Source organism: Dromiciops gliroides, chromosome 4, assembly GCF_019393635.1.
Source record: "Dromiciops gliroides isolate mDroGli1 chromosome 4, mDroGli1.pri, whole genome shotgun sequence".
Lineage (NCBI taxonomy): Eukaryota > Metazoa > Chordata > Mammalia > Microbiotheria > Microbiotheriidae > Dromiciops > Dromiciops gliroides.
In genome coordinates, this window is record NC_057864.1 from 55,632,891 (window position 1) to 55,647,631 (window position 14,741).

The following is a 14,741-nucleotide window of genomic DNA, read 5'->3' on the forward strand; positions in this document are numbered from 1 at the left end:
TGGTTTCACATTTTCACATGGACCAATTCAAAATGACTAGAAGGGACAAGGAAATGGCAATTGAACTCTCCAAAGGATGAGGCTACTTGGTTCCTAAGGAATGGGAATTTGAGTGGGAATTGGATTCTGAGGTCTGGAATCTCCTCTTAACCTGTCTCCTCCTTCTGTCTCCTCCATCTCCTCAGAGACTCTCCTCCTAAAGGTTCTTCCACCTGAAATGTCACCTTCTGTCAAAGTCCTCACACATTTGTCACCAAAATGTTTTGGCAGAAGCATCATCTTCAGGTTTTGACATAATCCCGAAGAGAGACTTTCTCAATTATTACTAATGGAACATTATGCTCCTCTTTGGGAACTTCTGCATGAATAAAAAGGGTCATTAATGACATCTACTCTCAGCCCGGAAATCATTAGTCAGTGCTTGGTACAGGTTTCTTTTTTTTTTTTTTTAAGCACCTGGTAATTTCCCACTCTCCCTTCCTCCTCCCCCTTCTCCAACTTGAGTAGCGAGTTATTGAGTTGAATATAATAAAGTCAGCAGTATTGATTCCCTGCAGGTGACTGCTATTTATTCCCCATTGTTTTCTTTCCCATATTACATAATAATATCTCACATTCATATAGCGCCTTTCATTCTGAAGCCCTTTACCAGCTCAGAGATATTTGCTGGCACTGCTGAAATGTAACTACTCCTGGGGTTGAGCCAGAGTCATTTAATGATGTACAGGAGTCTGACCCAGGCAATTGAGGCCACATCGACATTATCAGTCTACAGAGCTATTTGCAGGTAAATTTCCAAGCAACGGTTGGTTTGATCCAGTTATAACAATCCCCCAACCCCAGATTGAAAAAGTAGATCTATTGTGGTGGTTTTAATGACCAGACTTAATGACCATTGAAATCATAGCCAGATTGTCAATTATTCTTGATGTCTTATAAAGAGGCAGCATGGCATACTTAATATAGAGCCATTCCTTGAATCAAGAAAACCTACATTCAGATCCTGTCTCTGCAAAGTAACAGATGTGTTACCATTGCCAAGTCACAACCACTCATTGCCTCGTTCAGTGGCTGGCAGTTTCAACAATAAGAGTCACCCATACTGATACAAATTTTAGTTCCCTAAACCCCATTCACTGTGCCTGAAATGACCCCTGACTACTTCTCCTGCTGAATTCTTACCCATTGTACAAAGCCCAACTCAAATGCCACTGCCACCATGAAGCCTTCTGCTATGCCACACACTCCCAACTTCACACAGAAACAATATTCTCCCCTTGGACCTCTCAGCAGGACCTGAGTTCAAATCCGGCCTCAGACACTTGGCACTTACTAGCTGTGTGACCCTGGGCAAGTCACTTAACCTTCATTGCCCCAGAAAAAAATAGGTAATGCCAAATTTTCTAGTTTTATTTATCATAGAATGTTGTATATTTTGTGTGTTGGGTTGTAATCTCCAGGAAGGCAGGAATCATGTCTTCTCTCAAATTTTTCTTTCTCCTACAGTCTTGCATAATGCTCTGCCCATAGTAAATATTTAAAGAAGGCTGGTCAGTGACAGGATATGAGATAATACTTATAAAAACACTTAGAATAGTTCCTGGCATATTAGCACTATATTGTTGTTGAGCAATTTCAGTTGTATCCTACTATTTGTCCCTATTTGAGGTTTTCCTGGCAAAGGTACTTTAGTGGCTTGTCATTTTCTTATCCAGCTCATTTTACAGATGAGCTGCCTAGGGTCACGCAGCTAGTAAGTTTCTGAGGCCAGATTTGAACTCAAGAGGAGGAGACTTCCTGACTCCAGGCCAGATACTCTATCCACTGCATCACCTAGTTACCCTTCTCCTTGATGCTCACAACAACACTGGGAAGTAAGTGCTATTATTATCCCCATTTTAATAATCGTAATCATAATAGCTAAAATTTATATAGTACTTAATATGGGCCAGAAACTGTGCTAAATATATTACAAATAGTATCTCTTTTAATCCTCACAATAATCCTGGGAGTAAAGCACTATTATGATCCCCATTGTCCAGTTGAGGAAACTGAGGCAGACAGAGGTTAAATAACTTGTCCCTGGTCACAAAACTAGTGTCTGAGACTGGATTTGAAATCGGGTCTTCTAGACTCCAGGCCCAGCACTCTATCCTTTGCACCAAGTAGGTATCTCTGAAGAGAAGACTGTTCTCTGCCCTGAGAAGTTACAAAGTTCAAATCAGACCCAGTTTCTGGCTTCAAAGTGTTTACAGTCAGTCTGATTAAGATATAAGGCACGGGGGCAGGTAGGTGGTGCAGTGGATAAAGCACATACCTTTGATTCAGGAGGACCTGAGTTCAAACCTGACCTCAGACATTTGACACTTACTAGCTGTGTGACCCTGGGCAAGTCACTTAACCCCAGTTGCCTCACACACACACACACACCACCACCACCACCACCACCACCAACAACAACAAAAACAAAGATATAAAGCACAGATGCCTGCAATGCAAGAAAGCTCTGTGGTAGAAGGGGCAAAGGGAAACCAAAGAAAGACTCAGCATTTGTGTTGAGACACAAAATGGACAGGAAAGGAGATCCTAGGTCTAGAGCCAGAAGGGAACTCAGAGGGCATGTAATCAAACTCTCTAATTTTTTTTATCATTATCCCTTCCACATCAGGTTAGCAAAAGAAATTAAATGGGGATTTTACAGAAGCCACAGAGAAAACACAAAGGCCAGCAGAATGCATAGAAAAAGTTTTGAAGCTCAGAAATGCATAAAATATATGTATATATATATATATATACACATTACTATACATACACACACGTATATATATATATATGTATAATTGTATAATATCAACCCCAATTTTACAATAAGGCACTATAGAAAAAGAAAAAAAATTCAGATTTTTTTATCTAGTATGAAGGGAAGGCCAAAAAAATTTACACAGATTTTCCAGATGGGGAGTGGCACTGCACCCCTAACCCCTGTGATGAGGAAAGGATAACTGTATTAGCAAAATGAGGCTCCAGGAAGTGCTGCAAGGCTCAAGGACATGCACAAAGCCACCCATAAAACCATCACAAGTAAAATTGGAATCCATGCCTCTGCTTCTAGATTCATTGCATTTTCCATTGTTCTATAAATGTGATGAAATTGAAAGAGGACGTTTTATGTTTGCCTGGGAATCTCTATAAAAGTTCTTCTCCAAAGTATGCAAATGCATGTGTTGCATGCATGCTTTGTGCGTATGCGGGTGTGCGCACGCGCACACACACACACACACACACACACACACACAAAGACACACACTTTCCTAGACATTTCAAGACAATCCTATTAATCACTTAAGCAATAAATTTTTTTAAAATTAAAAAACTTTTGCAATAACCTTTGACTGTCTGTATCCTTTACCATCTTTAAATCAAGAACTGAAACATACATTTTTATGAAAAATCAGTTTATGTTATATTATTATAATAACAGGCAGCATGGGATAGTGGAAAGAGAGCCAGCCTCAAAATCAGAGAGACTTAGGGTCAAACCCTGCCTCTGACCTATATTGGTCATGTGAACATGGGCAAATCACCTACCCTTCTCAGTGCCCTAGTCTCTGTTTTGTAAAATATTTGCCAGTCTAAATAAGTAAAGGTAACTTCTTCCTTAAATCATGGGACCAGAACAAAATAGGAAAAAAAGTAACTGATTGGCTCTTTACCACACATACTGGCTGATTAAATTCAGTTGATTCCTCATGACATTGAGGCCATGGTGGCAAAGCTCAGTCATCCAAGCTAGTCAATATCGTATCTCACAGAAACACAGAGTATGAGTATGAAGGCTCCCAAGAAACCACGCACCACAAACTTGGACTAAAGAAGGGCTGCTTCTGCAACGTACTGAACAAGCAATCCTTTGGCCTTTGCCTAAAAGCCTCAAGTGAAGGGGACCCACTATGGCTGCAGACTGTGCCCCTACCTCCAGCCACCTATATTATAAATGTATGCCCTTAAGAAAAGGCAAGCAGGGGCCAGGAAGACACAACACAGGCCCCTTATCACTGACATAGAAAATAATTCAATTTGCTAATAGGTTTAGGGAAGAAACAAACAGGTTTCAGCTGTATTGGATGCCCTCCCATTGGGCAAATGAGGGAACTAAAGTGACTGGTTTAAGGCCAGACAGCGGGTCGGATTTGAATCCAGAGCGTCTGACTTCAGAAGCTTTGCTTTTCTTATGAGCTACAATAACCAGAAGAGGGAGAGAAAGAGCATTTATTTAAGAGACAGCATGGAGGGGTGGGGAGAAAAGTAGAAATCCAGAATAAAAATCTCTTGAAAGAGATTTTTGGGGGAGAATACACTTTCATCTGAGAGAGACAGAGAGACAGAGTCAGACAGAGACAGAGAGACAGAGGAGTCAGACAGAGAGAGAAAGAGACAGAGACAGATAGAGAGAGGATCAGAGAGGGCTTCCTATAGGAGGTAACCCCTGAGATGAGCCTTGAAGGGTACAAAGGATTTCCCAAATGGGAAATGAGGGGGAAGTTCATTCCAGGCATGAGGGAGCATGAGTGAGCAGGTGGAGGCAGGAGGCAACATGTCCCCTACAAAAAGCACCCAGGAGTCTGGTTGGGCTGGATTTCGAGTCAAATACCTAGGTCCATCTCCATGGCCTGCTCCATATTACTGTCGTGACCTGTGGTAAGCCCCTCATCTCTGAGCCTCAGTTTCCTCATTCATAACACAATGATTCCTGGAGTTCCTTTCCAACTCTCCATCTAAATGCACAATCCATGTTCCACACTGGGGGCCAAGGGGATGCTTCGAAAGCTCATATCTGATCGTGTCACTCCCTTGCCGAGGGGATCCAGTGACTCACTATTGCCTCCAGAACCAAATAGGAAGTCTACTGCTGGTCACTTAAAGTCCTTTACAACCTCACTCCAACCCACCTTTTTATCTCCACTTTGCCCCAGAAACCTCACTGTGGAAGTGCACTACACCTCTGAATGACTTCTCACACTGGGAGTATTCTCCACCTCTCTGACCCCTTCCTTTGAGGGGCTAGTTCCTCCCAGAGCCCCCATTTTAGAGGAAATGCCCTCAGGATAGCCATGTTTTCATTCCTCTCCAGGTTTCACTCCTAACTCTACAGAGTAACTCTACCATCTTCCCCCCAATACCATTCCCTCCCCCTTTCAGCTTACTTTTATTTATGTATATAATATATGAATATGCATTATATGCATATACAATATAAATATTATATATGCATATAATACATATTCATATAGTATATACCTAGATGATACATATTTATATATTATTCATACATATAATACATATTTATATATTAAATAACTAACTTTTATGTGTATATATACACATATACATATGTGTGTGTGTATACACGCATATGTTGTCTTCCTTCATTAGGCTGTAAACTTCTCGAGGTCAGGGTATATACTGCTAGTTCTGCTACCATGTGTACTCCCAGTACCTTGTGTTTGCACACGTTGTTGTTGTTTGGTCAATTAGTTGTTCCTTACTCATTGTGACTCCATTTGGAGTTCTCTTGGCAGAGATCCTAGAATGGTTTGCTATTTCCTTCTCCAGCTCATTTTACAAATGAGGAAACTGAGGCAAGCAGGGTAAAGTGATTTGGCCAAGGTCACACAGCTAGTACATATCTGCAGCCTGATTCGAATTGAGGTTTTCAGAGCTGGTACTCTATCCACTTTGCTACCTGACTGCCCTACCTGGAACAGTAAAACCCAATTCTTGTTAAAGGGTGGATGGTAGAACAATAAGGTCTGTGATCTTATAGTGATGATTTTAAATCTAACCCTAAGAAAAAGGAATTCAAATGTAATGATGCCTCAAATATAGGTAGTCCCTTTAATTTTCAAAAATGCTTTTCTATCTCTTCTCTCATTGGTGCCTTATAGCATCCTTCTGTAGGTACTAGCTACTATATCCTACTGATGGGTATGAGTAGGCTTTTCATACAGATGAAGAAATTGAGGAATTGATTCCTTTAATAACCTGTCTATGGTCACAAAGCTGACTAGGAGCAGACCTGAGCCCTGAACCCATTGTTGAGGGCCAGTAGGCATATGAGCCTTAAACTGGGGCAGGGCAGCCCAGAAGGGGCCAAGACCTTTGCATAATCCTACCAAGGAGTTCCATCTAGCTGGCAGAGAAGATATAGGAGGCATCACCTGGACACTGAGGCCTGATTCATCTATGAAGAAATCTTTAATAAGTGGGACCATTATATGTAGCATCTATCCCACTGGCTAGTCTGAATATAGATGCTAGAACTTGAAGCCTTTTCCAATGCACACCTATGTCTGGCCTGCTTCTCTGCCCATCCTTGACACCTGTGTTGGTGATGTAACCTAAGCTGAGGTCTCCTCCCCCTGGATCCCAGGCATAGAACTGAATCTAGCTTTAGTGCCCCTCGTTCTACCACTGAAGAAACTGGGGATGGGAAAAGTTATGTGACTTGCCCGAGGTCACGCAGTAAATAGCAGAGTCAGGATTTGAACCCAGTTCCTCTGATTCCAAACATACTGTTCTTTCCAGTTTGCCACACCAAGTCCTATGTTCCACGCAACATACACATACTATTCTATCGCTAGGACCACCATTTTAAGAAGGACCCAACCATGTTTCACTTTACTCAAACATAGACTCTCTAGACGCCTTTTTCTCTTCCTCCCCCTCCTTACCTACAGAAACTCCCCCTGGTCTTGAGGTCCTATTTTCCTGACTGCTGAGTCCCTCAGCATGACCATCCTTCCTCCCCTATCTCTATTTCTGAGTTGTCTTCTTTAGAATGTAAGTTCCCTGAGGGCAGGAACTATCTTGTTTGCTTATATTTATATATCAGTGCTTAGCACAAAACCTGGCTTATAGTAAGTGCATAATCTATCTATCTATCTATCTATCTATCTATCTATCTATCTATCTATCTATCTGTCTGTCTATCATCTATCTATCTATCTGAGTTTTTATCTATGTCCATCTATCTACTCCATAATCCTTCCTCTAGAAAAAGTAGGCAAAATCAGAATCCCTCATAATGATGGTTCTTGGTTTCTTTAAGAGAGTTAAGGAGCCTCATTAGCCCAGGTGAGCAGGTAGTCATGCCAAGGAGCTGCATTTGTAACCATCCTGCCCTACAAATTAATTGCAAAGTGATGTCACTGTGCTCCTGCACCCTGAGGTCAGGATGCTGGTCTCTATGCTTCCCCATCCTCAAAGGTAAAGAGACAATCATTTCCTATTCAGATGATGGCATCAGGCAGTCCTGCAATGTCACTCTGCATTAATGACCTCATTAAATTAAAACTTTTCTCAAAAAAGTCTCATTTTAAATGGCATGTGATTGTCACGCAAGAAGCTAAAATGGGAGTGGCCCATCATCCAGGGGTGTGATGCACTGAGACTCTATGGAAAGGAAGGTACATGTACTAACCAGTTGAGGAAAGCAGACTACCACAGAATGAGGAGACCTCGGCTTTTTGGCAACAGTAACAAGACATTGAGTAATTATCTCTTTCCATGCTTCTCCCCCCTCTGCCAAAAATAAAATAAAAGGCCATGAAATCCAATGGCTCGGTAAATGTTTGTTAAAAATCTATCCTCAAAATGGTTCTGGCCATTGCTAGGGACATGGAAGTATGAGAGATGGAAGCTTGAAGAAGCTTCATTCCAGGATTGTAGGCCTTGGACACAGAAGGGACCTTAGAATATAATTGGGAAGACAATAGAAAATGCTAATTTAAATAATAATGGTTGCTAACATTTATTTGCATCGACCCAATGAGATGTTTTGTTATCTGTATTTTACAGATGAGGAAAATGAGGCAAACAGGTTGAATAAATTGTCCAGGTTAGTCAAATAACTGTTAAGTGTCTGGGGCAAAATTTGAACTCAGGTAATAATAATAATAATAATAACAATAATAACAATAGCTAGCATTTATATGTGGCCTTAAGATATGCCAAGTGCTTTACATATGTGAACTCATTTCATCCTCACATCCTTACCTGTGAGGTAGGTACTAATACTAGCCCCTTTTTGCAGATGAGGAAACTGAGGCTGAATGACTTGCCCAGGATCACACAGTTGTTAAGTCTTTTTTTTGTGTGAGACAATTGGGGTTCAGTGACTTGCCCAGGGTCACACAGCTAGTGTTAAGTGTCTGAGGCCAGATTTGAATTGAGGTCCTCCTGAATCCAGGGCTTGCGCTCTATCCACTGTGTCACCTAGTTGTTAAGTCTTTAAAGCGGGAGTCAAATTTCACTCTGGTTCCACTTTATCCACTAGTCATGAGTACAAATTATAATCAATGGCATCAATTGCAAATATAAAATAAAAATAATAAGTAATAACAATGCATTTTACTTTCTTTCAACGTGTTGCCTTTCCCATTACAATGTAAGCTCCTTGGAGGCAGCTAGGTGGCACAATGGATAAAGCACTAGCCCTGGATTCAGGAGGATTGGAGTTCAAATCCAGCCTCAGCTACTTGAGAGTTACTAGCTGTGTGACTCTGGGAAAGTCACTTAACCCTTATTGCCCCACAAAAAAAAAAAATTGTAAGCTCCTTTCTTGTTGAGCTGTTTTTCAGTCATGTCTGACTCTTCTCAACCCCATTTGGGGTTTTCTTGGCAAAGATTTGCTATTTCCTATACCAGCTCATTTTACAGATGACAGATTGATTTGCCCAAGGTCACACAGTTAGCTAGAGTCTCAGGATGAATGTGAACTCATATCCTCCTGACTCCAGACCCTACTCTACACTACACAACATGGTACCATGCTATGGAAGGACTTGGGTACATTGGTCTTATCAAAAAGAGAAAGAAAGGATCTCAACAGAGATCCTTCAGAAAGCCTTGACCCAGACAGCTCTACCAATCCTTCTATCATGCCTCCTAGTCCGAGCAAAATGTCTGGGTTGAAATCTCCTTCACTCCAGGACCTCTTTCAGAAGCAACTAAAGACTATAGGTTTTACACAGATGAGACACATCCTCTCAGCCACATCTGGTGGATGTCCCAGCTCTGATAGCTATCCTTTGATCACTGATTAGGCAATTAGGCTATTCTAGGCACTGTATATTTACTATGTCATAGGCAGGAATACATTTCATATTGGCGGGCAAACCAATTAAAAGAGATACCAAGATGGATGGTATTTCATGGTAGGATAAGAGTGAGGAATAAAAAGAGGCCACATCCAACATCCAGAGAGAAGACAACCTGATGTAAGTAAACCCTGTGGTCCCAGAGGGACTTGTGAATTCTAGGTCCTTCAGACTTTCATAATAGCTTACTTCTTTAAAAACAATACAAAACAGATTTGTGATTTTGTCAGTGGTGGCATCTCCCAGTTAGGAAGTAAGGATCATTCTCTACCAATGCAAACCAGCCCTTGTCTTAAAATTTATAATCTTAGAATGTTCCCTGGGGGCACTCAAAGGTTATGACTTCCCCAAGGTCATAAAGTCAGCAGGGGTCATGAGCAAGATGTGAAACCAGATATTTCTGAATATCTGGTAGACATTGTCCACACTCAACGTGTCCAAAACAGATTTATCTTTCCTTGAAAACTCTTCCACTTTTATAAATTTCCACATTGCTGGTGAGAAGACCACCAAACTCCTAGTATCCCAGGTTTGCCACCTTGACATCTATCTCAATTATCCCAATTAGCTAATCAGTTATCATATCTCGTTTCTACTTTCACATCTCTCATATATCGCTTGTATTTCTCAACTCACACAGTTACCATACTAACCAGACCTTCATTGCTTTTTCCCTGGACTATTGCATTTTCTAATTTATCTTCTTGCTTCAAGAATCTCCCCACTCCAATCCATTCTCCACAAAGCTTACACAAGTAATTTTCCTGAAGCATAGTTCTGAAAATGTCACGTTCTCACCCCATGCCTATCAATTGACTGAACAAGTTGTAGTATGTGAATGTGACACAGTATTAGTGTGCTGTGAGAAAGGTTGAAAGAGAGAATTGCAGAGAAACATGGGAAGACTTTCATAAACTGATACAGAGAAAAATAAGCAGAACAGAAGAATAATATATTTTTTTTTTAATTACAAAAACAAACAACTTTGAAAGACTTAAGAAACCTGATCAATGCAATAAACAACTGTAATTCTGGAGAACTCTATAAATCATGATGACAAAGACATGATGGAGCCAGAGCAAAGACAGACATATCTCTCTCCCTCTCTCTCACATATATATAGGTGTGTGGGGGTACACACATATATACATACAACATATACTAAATATATATGTATGTATGCTGTTCATATGTGTGTGAGTGCATATATGCATGTATATAGTATATCCTATATATACACACATATATTTGTGTGTATATGTGTGTGATATAGCTAATGTGCGAATTTGTTTTGCTTGACTATATATATTTATTTATAATGACTGTTTTTCTTTCCTTTTTACCTAAATGGGGAATGGCCTCTCACAGCAAATTTTAAATATTTATAAATACAAATTTTAATATATTTCAGGTATGTTACATTAATAATGGATGAGGAGGAAACAGTTACAGGTCTTTCACTCATGAGTGCAATAGGACCCCAACTCGATGGAATGGACAACAAGTGGGGCATACTCTATTAACTAATATGGAACTCTAATGCCTCGGTCACCTAAAAGGGTAAAGCTCAGATTGCTGTCTCTTAGAGTAATCCAGGTTCAGTTTCTAGGTTTACAAAAATGGAGGCACATTGTGAGAGAGATGGGAGTAATATACATTGAGGCTGAGCCTATATTGCTCAGTAGCGATCCATTGCCTACTTCTTAGAGGATAGGGAAGTGAATGAAGATCCTAAAACAACATAGCAAGGGTAGAATACACATTCAGAAACTTGGATCTATAGTAATAATTATACTCATAAATTTCAATGTCATTTTAAAATTAGAATAGCCATATATACATATGGATATATATACAGATATATAGCTATATCCTTATGTATATATATATATATAAATAAAACTGCCATATGTATGTGTGTATATCTATCTATATGTCTGTCTATCTATCTATCTCTCTATCTATCTATCCTCTCTAGTTTATGCCTCACAACCACCCTGAGAGGTAGGTAGGTAGTTTGGGGATTATCTCAATTTTATAGTAGGGAAAACCAAGTTTTAGAGAGAAGTGACATAGGCATAGTCCCACACTTATTAAAGTTGAAGGAGAGATTTCAATGCAGATGCTCCTGATTTCAAGTAGCTCCTTTAACAGTTTATTTCAAAAATATGTATTTGGAATATGTTGTTTACAGTAATAGAAACAGTATTGCATATGGGAAAGGATATGTCTGTGTGTGTACATAATATATAAAAAAAAGATTGAGGAAGGGAGTGACAAAAGTAGACAGAGGGAGAAAGAGACAGAGACAAGACACAGAATGGATGAATGGGTGGGTGGATGGATGGACGGATGATCCGCTCAAGAAAATACCCCACTTCTTAGTTTGTCAACAATTATTAGTAGTAGCTCCCTTACAAGCAGAATTTTCCAGTGACACTTGGAAACCTGGACTGTCCCAGCTTGGCTAAATTGTCCTTGTGGTCTGAGTGTTATATGAGTGCAGGAACAGCCAATTAAATTCCTTCCAAGAGCTGATTTACCACAGATATTGGGATAGCTAGGACAATGCTCTCCCTGGATTTGACATCAAAGGTATGTCATCTAAGTGTCATCTGCAACCTGGTGGCAGGGAAGATCATGGCTCCTGGCGTGGCATCAGCCTCTCTTAATGACCTCACACGCTATGTGGAGAGAAGGATGACAGTCCCAAGTCCTGTGGAACTGAGGGCCCTGAGGGCAAAAGAGCGGTGACTCTTGTCAGGGAAGAATGACTTCACCCATGTTAGACCTGGGGCCATGTCGTTATCTGCCTCCCTTTGCTATATCTGGCCCACTTATTGCCTCTGCAATGCACACATTTATTACATGCCTTCTTCTTAGAGCATTTATTTCTTCTTAGAGAAATATAGATGGCACAAACAGGAAGCTTGCCAATTGCTCTCTGTCCACAGGCAGCTTGGCCATGAGAAAGAGGATAGGGAAATGCAGCAAAAAACCCACCATAAAGCACATTCCTATACCGTGGATTTTGTTATACAGGCAATCCCAATTTACACAGTCTGTGTTCCCTGAAGCTCCTTTGCACATCACCTGTTCAAAACTTACATATTTTCCATGAAACCAATGTTTTAAATGGTTCATTTCCTACAGAAACTAAGTGGCACCACTAGTCACCTATTCTCCCATATTTGAAAACTTCAGGGCTATCTAATTCCATGTGGAAAAGTGCCAGCTATAGAGTCAGTGGACTTAGGTTCAAATTCTGTGTATACTTGTGACCTTGGAAAAGTCACAACTGCCCTAGGACTATTTCTTCATATATAAAATGGTAGAAGCTAGACTAGTTCTATTTTCTCATGCTTCTTTAATCTTTGACAATTTCCAAAGCCCCTCACGACCAACCAGTTATAAAATTCTCTCAATGTTACCGCCACAACATTGTTTTTGGTCCCCAGTGTCACTGTTCCCATTGCTAGTGCAGGCCGTCATTACCATATACTTAGACAATTAAAAGACCCTCCTATCAGGTCACCCTCCCTCCACTCTCTCCATTTGCCACTCCATCCAATCCAAAGCAATAAGCATTTATTAAAAATATATTGTGAGGGGCAGCTAGGTAGCACAGTGGTTAAGTACTGGTCCTGGATTCAGGAGGACCTGAGTTCAAATCCAGCCTTAGAAACTTAACACCTACTAGCTGTATGACCCTGAGCAAGTCATTTAACCCCAATTGCCTTACCAAAAATTAAAAATAAAAAAAATAAAAATAAAATATATTGTGTTCAAGGCACTGCACTAACTAGGAACTGGCATTACTAAGACACAACCCAAAATAGCCCCTAATCTCAAGAAACTTTTTTTTTATTCTACTAGTAGGATAAAGGGCATAAATCTATATATAATGGGGCTGGATTTGATGTCAGAGGACTTACATTTGAATATGGGCTCAGACACTCACCACCTATATAACCTTGGCAAATCAATTAACCTCTCTGGGCCTCAGGATCTTTATCTGTAAAATGAGACGATTGGCAAAGAATTCTAAGAAAAAATGATGAGTGGGGAGCTAATAAATTGAGGAAAGACTGACTAAATTGTGAAATGTGAACACAATGAGCTATTATTATGCCATAAGAAATAGCAAGTATGAAGAATTCAGATAAACTTGTATGAAGTCAATCAGTCAATCAATAAACATATTAAGCACCTACTATATACAAAGCACTGTGCTAGGCACTGAATTAATGCAGATCAACTACAAGATGATGATAGTGATGTAAAGGAAAAAGCAATGAAGGATTTCAGAATTCTGAACAATGCAATGGCCATTCATGACGTCAGAGAATTGCTGATTTAGCATAATGGCCCATACATTTTGATGATGGCAAATGTGTTGATTTGGTTTGCTTAACTGTGCTTATTTGTTATAAAGAAAGGTTCTAGTGGAAGCAAGGAGAGTCATTGGGAAATGAAAATGACATAAAATCAATAAAATATAACATAAAATGAGGAATTGAAGTAAAAAACAACTCTAGAGTCTCCACCACTATTAAACCTAGGGGGTATGATAATTTAAAGAAAGAGGAGATCAGGAAACACTAATAACCAAGGGGATGAGAAAAGACTTCTCATAAGAGTTAGACCTGAGCTAAACCTATAATCTTCAAATCCCATACCATCCCCACTCCTACAGTGATCCTTGCATAACTCTCCTGTTCAAAACGTTTTAATGGCTCTCTGTTATCATAAACTGCAAACTCCTTAATATGGCATACAAGTCCCTACACCATCTGGCATTACCCCTCTTTTCCATTTAGTCTTATACTACTCCATTCCCATGTATTCCCTGTTCCAACTATACTGACATTCACTGTTTCTCAAAAATGGCCCAAACATCTCTAATGTGCACACCTTTATTTTTTTTTTGCTATATCCTATGCCACAAATGTCCTCCCCAACTTCCATCTGTTGAATCCCTACCTATCATTTAAAGCCTAACTCAAATATCACCTCTCTGAATAGTATTCCAAGATCTTCACAGTTGATGATGACCTAACCACCCTGAGTTCAATTCAGACCTGAGACATTTACTAGCATTATGACCCTGGAGGAGTCACTTAACCCTGTTTGCCTCAGTTTCCTCATCTGTAAAATAAGCTGGAGAAGGAAATGGCAAACCAGTCCAGTATAACTGCCAAGAAAACCCCAAATGCAATCATGAAAAATAGGACATGACTAAGACAACTGAACAACAACAAAACTACCACAAGAGATAGCGAGAGGAACATTGCTGGGGATCTTTAAAAAGTGAATCACTTCTCACAAATATTCCAAGCAGACTTCATCCTTTGGTAAGAGATTAGACTATATGGTCTAATTTAAGTCTCTTCCACATCTACAAATTCATGTAGTCATTGATAACACTTAAAAGCAAGAGATTAAATATTGCAACTGCACCTAGCCATTATCTATAACTTTTTTAATGGGAAAACAAGCTCCAACTCAAGGATTTCAGGCTCTGACCTTCCCTTCAAAAGCACGAGTTCCCCCAAGAGTAGGAACAAAGAACAGTTGGGCTAA